Source organism: Cricetulus griseus, chromosome 5 (assembly GCF_003668045.3).
Source record: "Cricetulus griseus strain 17A/GY chromosome 5, alternate assembly CriGri-PICRH-1.0, whole genome shotgun sequence".
NCBI classification, from domain to species: Eukaryota; Metazoa; Chordata; class Mammalia; order Rodentia; family Cricetidae; genus Cricetulus; species Cricetulus griseus.
The window spans coordinates 129,705,160-129,717,784 of NC_048598.1; the positions used below are offsets into that span (position 1 = coordinate 129,705,160).

Genomic DNA, 12,625 nt, shown 5'->3' on the forward strand with positions numbered 1-12,625 from the left:
AGCCATCATGGCCCCGTGGCTAGCACTGCTGCTCACCCAGAAGGTATCCATTATATGCAACACACACACACACACACACACACACACACACACACACACACACACACAGAGAGAGAGAGAGAGATAGAGAGAGATAGAGAGAGAGAGACAGAGAGACAGAGAGACAGAGAGAGACAGAGAGAGAAATAGAAGTATGTGCCAACTAATAAAAGCTGCAATGACTCCCTGACCCCAAGTATAGGACAAGAATCTAAAGCACCTCTGCCTGGTGCTCTAGGCACCACTCATGACTATAACCTCAGCTCTTGGAGGTAGGAGAATCAGGAGTTTAAGGCCACCCTTAGCTATGTAGCTAGTCTAAGGTCAACCCAAAGTCTAGCAGGTCTAAGAAGATGAAAGTCCCCCTACCCCTCAAGCCCAGCTGCTGAGGTACAAAAGCATTTCCTAATGCCATGTGGCAATGACCTTGACAAGGTAAGGGCTTTTCATTCTAGGAAGTATTTTTAAGGAGTCCCCAAACTGGGTTGATAACCAAACAGATACCTACCAAGCACTCAGTTCCATTCAGTTTCCTAATTTTCTAACATCAAATATGGATTCTGATGCTCAGCTTTATGGATTTTAAAACAGTTATTATGAAACAAAGGTGCTGCCCTATGGACTGAAATATGCTATTGAAGACTTCGAAGTCTTACTTAGTAGCACTTACTCATCCTCATAACCACATTAAGAAAGATTTTTCTCTGTTTAAAAGTAGACTACATAATCCTTTTGGTTTACAAATATGTTTCATTTGCAGATAAGCTGTTTTGGGAATGAAATGTTTTTGTAAGAAACAGTCACGGCACATTGGCCACAGTGAAGACGGAGAAAAAAATTCAAAGAATAGCAATTACATTTATGGTTATGAATAATTTAGATAGTGATTCAAGGCACGGTTGAATTGGAAGCCCTATCTACACTCATCAAATTCTAAGAGCTGCTGGGGAGTATTTATGTATGAATAACAAGCCCCATATTGAAAACTGCAGTGCTATTAAGAGCTGTGGGCAAGAAGGGGATCTCTGGGAACAGATGGCACCATGTTGAATGGCTCCTAAGTCCCACTGTTTCATTATGTTTTGCTGACCAAGTCGTCAGCTGGGTGAATAGAGAATTCACATCAACAGGAAGCAGTTACTGACGTCAAAGAGGTCACAGTGGAAAGCACCCTTGTGAGGAAATCTGATTGCACCATGCTCGAACTGGAAACCACTTGAATTTAACCACATTAAGAATGATTGCAAAGGCTTCACAGAAGAAACAGTGAGATGGGGTGTAATGGCTTTATTTTGGTTTGGTTTTTGTCATCCTGCAAACCCTGTAAGATGGAGTTAATTCACTCACCTAGCATGCCTCTTGTGAGGCCACATAGTCAAGGTAATATCTGGACAGAGACTCATCTTTGGTAAGATGGGTTCGTATGCCTCCACTGTGGCAAACAGAACTTTAGGGACTTGGACTTTGAACCTGGGGATTCACAATCCCCAAGGCAATTGTGTTTGTCCCTGGTGGCCAGGACTTGTTACAGCCATTCTTATAATGAATCCTGACTTGCCTGTGTGTCAGACAAGGAAACACCATGACAGGATCCAGAACCACCTAGAAGACAAACTTGTAAGGGACTTTCTAGATTATGTCAATGGGCATGGGCAGACTCACCCTAAATGTGCGTGACCCCATACCACAGGGTAGGGTTCCCAACTGTATAAAATGGAGAAAGCAAGCTGGGTGCTAGTGTTCCCTCAGGCTTCTGGCTGTGGATGTCACCGTGACCAGCTGTCATTCCCCCTCATGATGGACTGTACCTTCAAACTATGAGCCAAACAAAGTCTTCCTTAAGTGGCTTTCATCAGACAATTTGTCACAGCAAGGGGGAAAATAATTAAGAGCACAGCTCTCATTTGATGAAGGATAGATAGTTGGTGTAAACACATTAGAAGGGCTGTTCGGGGAGAAGACACTGTTAAGTCCATAGAAAAACCCCAGACGAGTTGATGGCGCTGAGATGGCCCTGTAAAAAGCTGCACAGTGAAGACAGAAACACCCACCACTTTCTGCCAGATCCAAGAAATGCCTCCGAGTTCTTTGGTGACCCCAGTTCTTAGCATTTGAGTCTCTTCCTGTGAAAGCATTTCTGAGTCTTCCTTCTGCCTGCTTCCCACCCATCTCTGCCCTCGTGTGGACTTCTCTCTGTAGCTTGTCTCTTTTCTGCCTCCACAAACAGGGAGTGGAGAATTTTATATTACAGCTTCTACTAGATCAAGTGCCATGGAGACCCAATCTCCTATCTGAACTGTTTCCTGATCCCCCCAGTGCAGTTCCTTATAGCCCACTCTCCCCAAGCTCCCTAATGGTTGGAACTGCAGCCACCCCTCAAAGGTGCTGTCTTGCCAGTCTACTCCAGAGATCACTGCCCTGGGCCAAAAAGAAAGCCACAAGTTTTCTCTCCCTCAAAACAACACTCACATTGTCAGCAGCAGATATTTCCATATCAGTTGGGAAATCTTTTTGAAGGCTTGATTATCGGTTTGTGAAATCCAGCCTTGTGTGCCCTGTACAGGACAGGGTCTGACTCACAGACAGGCCTCTCCATGGGGCCCCAGTAGAGATCGCAGCTTTCATAAAAAGTGCTGGTTTGATGCATTATTGATTAAGTGTATTAAATACCAAAACAAGAGAAGCTGTGTGTTTCTCCCACTCTGTGTTGACATAACCCACTTAAAACTCACACTTGGTGAACTCATATTTGGCTCCTTGGTGCCCCAGGAACCCCACATCTCTGCCTTGCTGTACAGCAGACTTCTAGACTAAGAAGAGCCAGTGGGGCGCTAGTCAGGTCCTCACATGTTGAACAAATCCTGTACACTTGTGCTGTCTCCCAGGCCAGGAGTCCTGTCCCAGCAAGTGAGTCAGTGCAGACACTGACAGCTTTAAGGAGCTCCCACGACTACCTCTCCTCTCCATAAGCCCAGAAAAACATGATAAAAATTTTATTGATTTGTGTGTATTCACATGGGTGTTGGCAGGTGCATGCCATGGCTCCTATGTGGAGGTCAGTTGACAACTTATAACTTCCACCGTGTGGATTCCAGGACTGAACTTGCATAGCTGGGCTTGGTGGTCAGCACCTTTACCCACTGAGCCATCTTGCTTGGCCATGTACTCCTTTATAAGGACAGTCTGACACACTTGGTTTTCTCTCTAGGAAATAGTCTTTCAGCCCGTGTAACTAGACACTGAGGACAGATTATTTGATAGTCATGAGAGGCCACAGTTTTCAGTCAAGGCAGATTGCTCAGGGAACACCTGGCAATAACTCAAGGGCACAACAGATACCTAGTGAGTTGGTAGCAGGGACGCTGATGGATGGCCTAAAATGCACAGGACAGCCCTCCAAGAGAGGTTTATCCCACCATGTGTTAAAGAAGGGCACACGCGTGGCACTGTTCAAGTAAGGATCTTATTTATGGTTCACTGCAAACAATAACAATTCACCAGCCCTGAGATGGGTCATGTGATAGAGTGACACTCTGAGCAATGTGAAAAGGAACTTTCTCTGCAGATCTATTGGAAAGCCCAAATAAAGAGGAAGTAATCAGGTAAATGCCAGGCCCATATCCTATAGTCTTCCGGAAGAGGAACTTTAACCAGGCTGTAGCTACCTTAATAGCTGTGTTTCCTGATTGTGTCTAACTTATGCTATGCAGCTTTACCATCAGCAGATGGGTGCTGGTATAGAGGTTATGGACGGTGGCTCATCCCTACTTCACATTACAGAAGAGAAATGGTTCTGTGCTGCCCAGGGAGGGAGGGAGTTAACAGATCAGGAAAATGCCCAAGGGGCTTCCCAAGGCACAATGCAAAGAAATGGGAAAACAGGTATGGTTGGAAGTGGAGGCAGCCGAAGGGCACTCCTGTTTTGATGGGGAATTATATGTTACATCATTTAACATTTACAATGCCATACACCTTGAGAATGAATTGAGGAGGCTCTGGGAAGAGTTCCGATGTTAACCTCCACAACTCCTGAGAGATAAAAGATAACAGAGCAGAAGTGGGCAAGAAGGAACTAGCTCACAATAGAGTGGGCTCTTTTGCTGAATGAACACCCTGCAAGCTGGAAGCCTCCCTCCGCAAAGGATGCAGGAAGGCTCTGGCTGGCCCTGCAGGGGAGAAAGGGCATACTGATCTCTCTAGAACACAGGGATAGAGCAGTGAGACAGAGCAGTGTCAACTGACAGCAAGAAGCAGCAAAGAGTCTTGTGATGAGTGGTACCAAGGGTCTTGATGGCTCATGAGGTTATTTGGGGGTGAGCAGAGAGACAGACAAATGTCCCTGCAGCCTAGAACAGGAGATGTCAGTGTGAGAAGACCACACAAACATCTAGGTGGGCGAGAAGCAAGCTAGGGCTGTCACTATTCCCATTCTGCCTTCTGACATGAGCCTATATGCTGAAGCGATACAGCACCAATCACTAGCCAAAGCTGATGTGGTGCTTGAATCAACCCTCCCTAATAACCATCCGCAGATCCCAAATTCATTCTGCCCTACAAGCAAATACAGCTTTAAATACCACTCTTCTCCCTTCCAAGCAGGTGGCTATACTAAGCCTGACCAGTGGAAATCTAAGAATAGCCTCCCATGGATGGCTGGTCTCCTGCTGAGCACACCCACACAGAACAGCTTCAGGCCCTTAGCTTCCTAGGCCAGCTACCTGAAGGCAGAGCCTGATCTTCTTTGCGGCCTGCTGTGTCCTCAAGGCTGAAAGCCAGGCTTCATGTTGCAGGCACTCCATATTTGTGGTCTGAATGAATAGACGCTTTCCTACCGTTGTGCCACAAGCTAACTTGCAAAAAGGCTGTTTCTACTCATGAGAAGCATGGACTGTTTTGGGGACCCAGGGGAGACAGACATAACCAAGTTCCAACCAGCAATGAGTTACTTACAAGAAACTCAACTATTTCAAAACTAGAACACATTGCAGCCTATGGTTTCTGCCCAAGAAGGTTGGGTTTTTACAACTGTATCACTGTCTCCAGGATGGGGTGGACTCACTCCAGCTACAGACAGCTTCAGACCCTGCCTTGACATTCATGTCAGTCAAGGTGGAACCCACACAACCTCCCAGGGACTATCTGCAGGCAATGCAGAAACTATGGTGTTAGTTAATTTGGGTCATATAGCTACCCTGGTTGAACTTTTTGCAGAAAGCCTGACACTTGGCTCAGAACTTCCCCAGGTCCAGAGTTCAAGGTCAACTATTCACACTTAGCACATGAGCTGAACCTCCCACCACCACTCCATGTGTGCAAGTCTCCCTCCAGACCAAGAAGAAGGGCTGACTGTTTACCAGACCACCTTCTTTTCAGCCCTGACGCCAGTGCTGGTGCTTGAACTTCCAAGGACACTGTTGAAGACAGGGGATTGGAAACTTGATTCACTGTGGTAATCGAAAACCACAGTGATGCAATCACCAGCTCCAACACTTCCAGTCACTGTGAGCACATGTGGCCGAGGCTAACTCTGGTGAAGACTGGGGACACCAAAGGGAATGATGCACACAGTGCCACAAAACATCTTTCCAGATGTGAAATTGCTGGGGCTGCTTACCCTCTAGGTTGTTAGTGTTGGTGACAACCGTAAACAAGCCAGCTATAGTTAAACAACCTCAACAACAATTGTTTGCAGCTCCAGTCACACCAAATATCCTGCAAATGTAGTCAGAGATAGGGGCAGAGGAACAGTTGGACCTTCTCACTCTTTTTCCCTTTCTTGTTCAAGACCCTGTTTACCAACAGGAAGTCCGAGGCCTGGTAGCATCAGAGTTCAGAAGGCCAAATCCTGTGCCTAAAGTTGGCCCGCTGTACACTGTCCACAGAGGCTGTCAGTTGAGGAGGTCAGTCCAACACACAGTATGGTCTGTGGACCTGTCTCCATAGCTACCAACCTAATAGGAAGATGGAGCATACTGGTGGGCAGGGAGCAAGCAGAGATGGGAAACACCAATACCATGTTCTAGTTTGCTTTCTATTTTCATCTGAGCCAAAGGCAAACTACAACAAATGACCCATAAGCTGACCAAATGGCATGTGAAGCAGTCATTGCTCAGGGAAAGGAGGAAACCTAGTTCCAGAAAGATCAGAAGGAGTATCCTTAGGTGTTTGACAAAGGCCAGAAAACACATATTGTAGGAGAGCACAGTGATGTATTCCTCTCAGACATAGACACGGCAGGGAGGGGGAGATTTCTTGCTACAGTGTAACAGACATGGCACAGACCTGCATAATCCAGTCAAGAACACACATACTCGTTCTTGCTTTGTGACCAAGGACAGACTGTTTAACCTCTTTGGACCTCAGCTATCCAAACTGTTTTGGATTGCAAGATACTTCATCCAACAGGTATTTATTAAATAGCAGCGTGCACTCTCCTAGGCAGCAGTAATGAGTAGAAGCATCCAGAATGGATGTTAGGTCTCAGTCAACCTCCAGCTTCTGCATTTCGTCCATCCTGCAGAACCAGGACATTTGGACTCCATGAATCAACCAGGAATGCTGACGCTAACCAGGGCCTCTTCAGACTCTCATTGCCTTTGTCTCTTCTTTTTCTCTCCTAACCTGCAGCCTTGGGGTCTCTTCTCCTTGCCTCAGATGGCACCACATCAGAGCATGGGGAGCAGATGCCATGACAGGAGCTGAGTGTCCCTCCTTCCCAATCCAGCTGCCGGCAGCAGCTCAGGATGCCCTGGGCATTGGCTGTGCTGCCTGAAGTTTAGTGTTCCGTGCAGTGTGGGCTGTGGCTAATCTGCCCCTGCCCTGTGTGTGCAGCCCCTTCCCACTCAAGACCCCTTCCAGAGGTACCCTGCCTACTAAGAAGGACAGGATGGACATACTTTTGGGTGGAGATGCCTAACTAATTAAAACAGGAAACAAGGAATTTCTTAAAGACACTGGGTGCTAGGAAAGTGAGATACTGAACTTTAACCCAAGGTTCTAATGCTATCGCCTGCCTGAAAAAGAGTGTGGAAGAATAACTCCTTCCTCTCACTTACACACACTGCTTTACTAATAGCTATCAAACAATAACAGAGAGAAAAATATGGAGAAAGCAATGCTCCCTTGCCCTCCTGTTGCCGAGTGACTTCCTTAACACACTTGGGTTAGCTGAGAGCATCATGTAACTGTGTACACCGACTCTAAACAATTGCACCTTCAGAAATCAGGCCTTGGCTGTGCTAACCCACAGGTGAAGAGCTGTGGATCCCGCTGGGCTGCCAGGAGCTCCATCTGCAGGGCTGGCCCAGGAAAGTGAGTAGCCCCAGCTCTCTGAGGACACCTACAGCAAAGAGCCAGATCTGTCCCTCCTGGCTCTGGGAATCTCTGTGGTCTCCAGCCACCAGAGAAGCTGATCACAGAGCTAAACCCCTAAGGAGTGAGGAGGGACCTCCGTGCAGCCTTCTCCCAGGTGCTGGCCACAGGGTGCTTTCAAAGCGGAAGCCCTGCTCTGAAATGGGTCTCTGAACAAAGGCTAAAGCATCTGACCAATATTGACTCTGCCACTCCCCCTTCCTGCCCTTTCTTACCCTTACCTATCTGTCTCTCTCAAGCTCAGTAGCTCAGTTCTCTCTCTCCCTGGCCTCAGCTGAGCTCCTTCTACTCAAGTGGTAAGCCTGCTTGCAGAAGGAAGGCAGTCGGGTCTCCATTCTAGGCCGTAAATGCCAAAAGGCTGACAGCCACTAATGAATATGAAAGGACCTGAATGGGTGTGAATTAACTTCAAAGGACTGAGGAGTGAAGCACTCTAGATTTGAGATCCAGGGCCCTAGTGACCAAGTAGTCTCCTTGCTAGCAAATGCCTTATTCTCACTTTCTCTGTTGTTTAAAACAAAATGTAGCACATATTTGAAAAAAATACACACTTCCCCAGAAATTCTATCATTCAACTGTAGCCCTGGTAAGATTCTTGGCATCATTTCCTGCTGGTGCATTTGTGGGGAGCGAGAGCCAGCTCCCTGTCTTGATCAGAACTTGATGTGGATTCAAACCACTCATCTTTGTAAATTCTCTATTCTTTCCTGGAACCTTCTAGTTTTGTAGCTTCCTAAAAGTGTTGGGTTTGAAGGGAGTGTTTAATATTTCCATGTTTCCCTGAACAACCAACAAAGCAAAGATAATGACTGCAACTATTTTATGTGATGACAACAACATTTCATTAATCATGGATGTCAGATGCTTATGACAATGTCTGACACAAAGTACTTTTTTTAAAAAAAAAAAAAAACTAACCAGCCGGATCTAGAACTCATGAACTCAAGTGGCGCTACCTCCCTGTCTGGGACTCAGGTATGTGCTATCATACTCCAAAGGAAATTCTCTTCAATTAGTACACTAGTAGTACACTCCCTTTGCCAAAAGCTCAAGTTGTTTCAACTTGAAAATAACTTCAAAAATCTAAAACAAAGAAAGGGTTCTAAATAGATATTTCCCCAAAAGAAGAACTATAAATGGTTGACAGATGCATGAAACAAAAATGCTTGCCACCACTAACCATCAGAGAAATGCACTTTGCAGCCACACTGAGATGCCGCCTCTTCCATACCAGAACTTCCCTTAAAAGGATGAAAGGAATTAAGTCCTGGCAACAGTGGGAAGGAAAGAAGACCACGGAGGGACTATGAGTCAGTCAGCCGCTGCCCAAAACTGTATGAAGATACCTCAAAAATTAAAATGGAACACGCATATGATCTAACAATTCCATTAGCTCGGTGTATTCCCAAGGAAAATGAAGTCAGCGAGTTGAAGAGAGAATTGCATGCCCCACTCTCTGCAGCATTATCCATGGTGTGGATGAGTGGACAAAGATATGATTGAACCGGACACAGAAAATGTGGAGTAGACATACAATGTGGTATCATTCAACCCTAAAACACGAGGAGACCCTGTCACTTGTGGCAACATGGATGGATCTGGAGAAGATTAAGTGAGATAAGCCAGGCATGGAAAATCAAATCTAAATAACTCACACAAACAGAGAAAACAGCGATGGGTACCAGGGCTAAGGGTGGGATGACCCAGGGGCTCTCAGTCAAAAAATAGTAGCAATGGACTAATAATATATTAACCATCTTTAAAAATTAAGCATCTTTTAAAAGCATTTATTTATTTATTTATTTGGTGTGTGTGTGTGTGTGTGTGTGTGTGTGTGTGTGTGTGTGTGCGTGCGTGTGTATGTCACAGTTGATGTGTGGGGGTCAGAGGACAACTTCAGGGAATCGTTTCTCTCCTTCCACTATGTAGGCCCTAGGGACCAATTTCAGGTCACCAGGTTCAGTGGCAAGTTCCAAGTCTTGCTACTCCAAATTAAGGAGCCTTACATATATCTACCTCATCCTTACACTGTTTCTCTTGGCTAAACAATGAAAACTAAAACCAGCAGATCCAACAGCTTTTACAAGTCTCGATAAAGATTATTATTTACCAAACATTCAAAAGCATGATGCAATCAGAAGGCTTGAGAATTCTAACTTATTTCTACCCTTACAAGCAATAACATTTATGGAGAGATTTTGACAGAAAAGTTTATGAATTCCTAAATCTATATAGAAAACTTAAATTATCTAGCATTTGAAATTTGCTTAGTGTTTTCTTTTTGGCAAGAACAGGAGGAGCTCCTGGATTCCCACTTTATGGTTTCTGTGTGGGGAGTGTCAGGATGGTTGCCTCTGGTGTGGGGAAGTGAGTGTTCATCACAGAATGGCCTTGGTTTTTATGATGAATTTTTATTCTTTTATACACTACAGCATGGGCAACCTGGCAGTCAGCTTCACCTTGGAGCCATGAGAAGTTTCTTTATCCTCTCCCCAAATCCTCACAGAAGCCTCACTTTTCTCCTGTGATGAGGACTGGAGGCTTTTACAACATACTCAGGCCAATTAGACACAGGGAAACTAAGGAGGACTCGGGTCACTAGTTCTGATGGCTCTGTAGACAGATGTTTCAGCAGCTGGTGGCCCACCACTCATACGTGGTGTGAGACTATGCATGACTCATGGGTCAGAGTCAGCCTGACCTACACTTGAACCATGTCTCCACCTCTACTAGTCCAAGAGGCTCTTAGTGGCCCCCCTTATCTGGGCTTTAGTAACAGGGATCCCATAGAGCCATGAGGGATGGGACATCACATTACTGAACAAGGACACTCACTCCCAGTGAAATGGCATTTGACAGGCAACTTGAGGGTGGGGAACTCTATTGCCCTACCTGGGCTCACTGCTGAGCTGTTGAGAGGCGAGGCCATGACTTGCAGAATCAAGTAGCTAGAGTCACCTAACCTTGGCATTCCTTGAAGTGACTAGCATTTTCAGTCCTTTATACCAGGTGCTACAGTGAGTAGGGGTAGACCCTGAGGATATCCTGCAGATGGAAGTTCAGCACCAGAATCCCCAGAGGGTAAAATGGAGACTCTGTCTCCCAGTGACCATGTGTAGAACTCATTTGGTTCTTGGCTCCCATCACCCCTTTCATCCTTTAACCTGGAGGTTGGGAGCATTCCTCTTGGTCTTTGTTTTGGAGACAGTATGAAATCCACACCCTTTAAATATGCTCCAGGGTGTCACTGTTATGGTGGATGCATCAAGACCACTTTGCAGTCACGACTGCCACCTTGTGGCCAGACATCAGATCGTCAGTAGAAAATGGCCACCAATGCTAATGAAGACTCCAGCTGCTAAGTGAGGAATCCCTATGCCCTCTAAAATGTTATCATTGCATAGAGTCACTGTGCAGAGTAAATAAGACAGCAGATGCAAAGCTATCAGCACAATGCCTCAAGGGCAGACCATAAAATGTTAGACCCCTTCAACGATGACGGAGGAAGGCACAAGCGGACTCTCCTGAGCAACACTACCTCTAACAATATGCCCTGTAGAATGCTCTGTAAACATGCAAAGGTAGAAGTTCAAGGGGACTTGTTGCAAGGTGGATTGAAGTAAAAGAGTAGATAGGTAATTAAATACAAATTAAATAGATTAAATGATTATACATTATATACAATAAATCATATATAATAAATTAGCTAATATAGTTATATATATTAGCTAAGATCTAAATATATAACCTTGTCTGGCCTGGTTGGCCTTGAAGCCTCAGAGATCCACCTGGCCCTGCATCCTGAGTGCTGGGATTAATGATATATTCCACCATGCCTAGCACAGTATGTTCTTAACATAAAATATTATACAAGTACTAAAAATGAAACAGCTAGATGTATGCAAATACAAAACAATTTCCAAGAGTTACTGTTATTGTGTTTAAAAACTGAGTGCAATCATAGTGTATAGCACTGTTTGTATTTTTTGAACTAGTGTATGTGCATGGGTGTTTTGCTTGCATTTATGTGGGTGCACTACACGCATGCCTGGTATGCACAGAGGCCAGAAGAGGGCCTCAGTATCCCTGGAACTGGAGTTACAGACAGTTGTTAGGCACCAGGTATGTGGGTGCTGGGAATTGAACCTGCTATTAATGGTTGAGCATTCTCTGCAGCCCATTTGTGTTTTTTAAAGGGTGATGTTCATATAATGTGTATATGCTTTTATGTGACAAAAATTTCCTTGAAAGGCTTCCTGTGACAGTAAGGACAAAGACACTCAGAGGATGTGTGTGCCACCTAGTGTAAGATGATCTCAGCCTGGCTTGTCATTCCTCTCCATCAGTTTGTCAGTTTCTCCCGTGGCTTTCTGTTGCCCTCCCCAGCCTGGTCCTGCTTTCCTTCGCAGTTGCAGTTGCAGTTGCAGTTAGGCCCTCCTCAGATTCAGACTATCACACTGTGCTAGCTTTGTTCACACCCGATGCTCTGCCTCAGCCCCAGCTCTGTGGGAGCTGTTTGCACACTGTGGGGAGCACTATTTTTTGCCAACAAATCCAAAGTCTCACTTCTGGCCTCAGCTTAATTGTGAATTTCCATCTGTAGTCAGGTGGGATGCCCCTGTGTGTTCCCACAGCACCTCAGGTTCCCTGATAGCAGCACAGCTGAGGGACACGCCCAGGGTTCAGCTTCGAACAGCAGGAAAATTCTGACTCACTTGTTGGAACCCAGGTGCCTTCATAGAGGTCACCTTCCCTCTTCACTGATAGAGAAGCTCCATTATGGACCCAACTCTAAAAAGACAGCAGAAGTGATGTGCCCAGAGAATGGACCTGAGTTAGTGTAAGGCAGTCATGATACATCAGCTCATCTTTGGGAGGCATCTCCTCTCCAGCTCCTGATGCTACAAAAGATGACCCAAGACTAAAAAAGGAGAGTGGCACATGCGGCCCCTTGGCCTCTGTTTTGGATGCTGTCCTGTGGAGGTGGGAGGTGTAAAGATGCAACAAATACTGTGAGCCAACAAGTAGAAGACAGGTTTAATGGCACCGGGCAATGAATCCAACCCCAGGGATCACCACCAGACTTTACATGGTGTGGATTAACAAGAACGATTATCAAATGAACCAAGAACACCCTGGTTCTTTTTTTTTTTTTTTTTTTGCTTAACTACCATTAGCTCAGAATTCTGATTGCAGCAAAAAGCTTTCTGCTTTG

General features: G+C 45.5%; 1 protein-coding gene across 1 annotated transcript in view; it reads right to left on the minus strand.

Moving 5' to 3' along the window:
* Prkch (protein kinase C eta) overlaps window positions 1–12,625 on the minus strand; it is a 200,684-nt gene that overhangs the window by 66,613 nt on the left and 121,446 nt on the right. The window lies entirely within an intron of this gene.